The sequence below is a fragment of the Camellia sinensis genome, chromosome 13 (assembly GCF_055761805.1).
Source record: "Camellia sinensis isolate YWXY chromosome 13, ASM5576180v1, whole genome shotgun sequence".
In the NCBI taxonomy this organism is placed as follows: Eukaryota; Viridiplantae; Streptophyta; class Magnoliopsida; order Ericales; family Theaceae; genus Camellia; species Camellia sinensis.
Genome location: NC_138973.1, coordinates 17631114 through 17634341, shown reverse-complemented (window position 1 = coordinate 17634341; position 3228 = coordinate 17631114). Strand labels below are relative to the sequence as shown.

General features: G+C 43.4%; 1 long non-coding RNA gene and 1 pseudogene across 1 annotated transcript; both read right to left on the bottom strand.

The window, feature by feature from the left end:
* Positions 1-1130: 1130 nt before the first annotated feature.
* Positions 1131-2006, bottom strand: LOC145806543 (putative indole-3-pyruvate monooxygenase YUCCA4 pseudogene; annotated as a pseudogene).
* A 103-nt stretch (positions 2007-2109) lies between these two features.
* On the bottom strand, positions 2110-2959 carry LOC145806542 (uncharacterized). Its single transcript, XR_014349859.1, has 2 exons — positions 2820-2959; positions 2110-2724 (listed from the first exon to the last, which is right to left on the bottom strand). It is a non-coding gene; the product is annotated as an uncharacterized LOC145806542 (long non-coding RNA).
* Between the last annotated feature and the right edge of the window lie 269 nt (positions 2960-3228).

The following is a 3228-nucleotide window of genomic DNA, read 5'->3' as shown; positions in this document are numbered from 1 at the left end:
CGGATGACGGCGTCCTGGTCTTTCAGCTTATTTTCCAGACGTCTGGCGTGTGGGTCTCTCCTCCGCCGGTGACCGTCTGGACTCCGTGATTGACCATGACTTTTTCTGCGCTTATCCCGCCCGTCTCCCGACTGTCCTCCTGGGAATGTCTCCAAGTCCCCCATCGGAGGAATGGTGGGGTGTCCCTCTTTCCGTCTGCCTGACTCCGGAGTGGCTCCATCGATGGCGGACAGCGGAATCTCTTCGTTGTTCGCCATAGAAAGCGATCGGATGAGCAAGGAAGACAAGGTTTTATTTGCAAAGCTTCTCACAGACGGCGCTAATTGTACGGGGAGCAAATATTCAGGCGAGCCTGTACTCCCTTCTTCCAAGCTCCGCTTCTATCCGATCACCTGCGTACACAAAGGCGGTGAGCTACCCGGCGGTGTGTGGCCGGAAAACCCCTCCGACGGTCAAGTTAGAACACACACCAGGGAATAGATAGAGAGAAGGGAGAGAATTGCATTTAAGTGTTTCTCTTACCAAATGTACATCTGTCTCCGTATGGGGGGCGCAGACATGCTTATATACCTTCTGCGCCCCAAATCGACTCCCAGTGACCTCTCAACACGTGGCACTGCTATCCCATCTGTCAGCATAAACCTTGCTGAGCACCACTTAACCCAACTGCCTGCCCATTCTCCTGGGAGCTCGGCAGCCGAGCAGTATCATCTCGGCCATCGTCTGCCATGCTGCGCTTCATACCCAAGTACTCCAACAGCTAAGCTCAGATGAGGACCGGACTCGACGGCATCTCTGCAAAGCCGAGCTCGAGGCAACTCACGCTTGTCTGCGGTCGACCTACCTGCCGAGCAAACAGGTACCTCGGTCCAACCTTGCCTTTCCTGGCGTTGGACTTTTCACCTGACTGGCTTCGTAACCACGGATCCTTGCAGCTCGGTCAATTCACGTGCTGCCTTAACCGAGCAGCTCCCTTCAAGGTCGGGCCACACAACTTGGCCCAACACCTGTTCGGCCCAAATCTGTCCGGCCCAAATCTATCTGGCCCAATTCCATATCATTAATCTCCCTCTCAAAGAACATACGTAAAACATACATGAATGAATAAGATTATATTTTAAATGGTTCACTATAGGACTCACTTTTCAAATGTCAAAACATTCATATATTTTTTATGTCGGATTTTGTGACAATTTTTGTGTAAATATTTGTTATCCAAATCCAAAAATTTGAAAATTATTTTCAAATAAGTGGTTTCAACTGCCCAAAAATTGATTTTAATGCATAGCCAGAAAGAAAGAAAAAAAAAAATGAGCCATAATAGAAAGAAAAAGTACTTAAAAAAACTAAATGAAACTTACAGTGCTTCTAGCCAACCATATGAGGGGTTGCATTGTGTTTACAGAGGTCCAAACTAACCTCCATACCAGAATTCCCACAACCAACCACCAAAACACTCTGATTTCTGAAATCAGAACCAGAGGTATACAAACTTGTATGCACAACAGGCCCATCAAACCTCTCAATCCCTGGAATTTCCGGTATCGCAGGCTCGGCATTTTTGCCCGTGGCAACGATAATCCACCGGGAAATGTACTCACAATCTTGAGTTTGAACCCTCCAAAACCCAATAGTTGAATCAAACTCTGCTCTTTTCACCACTTGTTCGAAGCTTGGTTCGATGTTGAAGTGTGAAGCATATGACTCCATGTATGATATGAACTGGTGTTTTGTTGGGTACTTGGGGAAATTTTCCGGGAAACCAAACAGTGGAAGTTCACAGAACTGTTTGGGAAGGTGGAGTTTGAGACGATCGTATGTTCTTTGTTTCCATAAAGAAGCTATACAGTCACTTCTTTCAAGAATGAGAGAGCGTACACCATTGTTCTTGAGGCAAGCTGAGACTGCTACCCCAGAGGGTCCAGCACCTACAATGATAGGTCCGTGAACCCACAAGCAATTTTGTCGATTGCCCTCTTGATTTTTGCAAGAACCCATTTGGAATAGCCCAAGGAAAGAAAAGAAAAGAAAAGAAAAGGGAGCTCTGTTTCTTTAAAACCTCTGTTTTTTAAGAAAAGGGAATAGCCCATCAAACCTCTGCTTTTAGGGTGGGGTCGGAGAGCTAGAGTGCAATGTCTGTTTATGTAGCACATGCTTACATGTATGTCCACATTTCTGCTTTTTTTGATGCATTTTTTCTTTTTCTTTTAATTGGGGCCAAAATAGACAGCATCATTCAGGTCTCCATATCTGTGACACATGCTTATGTCTATACATTGCATGTGTCCTATGTGTTTGTGTGTGCACAGGTCAGATTATGAAACAGAAATATGAAGATGACATTAATAAATAAAGCAAGACTTGGAAAACTAGTTTTGGAAATATAAATAAGCTATAGGCAAGATCAATATAATGCTCAAAGATTTATGAGAAAGAGAGAGATCATGCAATTCCCAAATTGATTCTTACCATAAGCATTTCCAATTAAAGTTGTATCCTGGAACCCAATTGTTATAGCAAGAGTAATGATCATGAGGATCCAGTTAATTTCTGGTATATATATCTGCCCATAAATATTTTTTGAGGTGTGCACAACCTTGACTCGCGGAAAGCAACCAAGGGCATGGCATTGCTTGATAATGGAGAACGTTGCAGTGATGATAGCTTGACTTCCAACAATAGCTGCTAGAGTAGCAATAATGAAGACAGGCCAAAATACAGCATCTGCAAGATAACCAACGATCAAAAGAAGATCAAGACAAAATTTGGCTTAATCAACAAAATGTTCAAAGTTCCAAGTGTGGTGAAAATGAACAAACCAGGTATTGAGTCATAGAAGCTGTTAGGAATGGATGAGGTATTTTTAGACAGGAAAGCAGCCTGGCCCATGTATTGCACAACCAAGCAGGGGTATACAACAAATGCAAATGCAAGCTGCACAGATAAGAAGAATGTTCAGATCACTAACTGCACATAATTAAAATGGATATGTACTATTGTAGTAAATTATATGATGTCCATACAATTTATATACACAGGGCACAATGTTTTAGGCATTACATGTATTCTTCGAAAAATATCCATGTCAGCTCTTTTTAAAAGAGAAGAATGTGATTGGGCTGATAGGGATCAGAAGTTCACCGGAGAGTGCTAGAACACGTCATCCAGAGGATTCAATGACCAGTCTTGTTGGTGTGAACTCACCAATCAAGGCTTCAAACTCGTGTA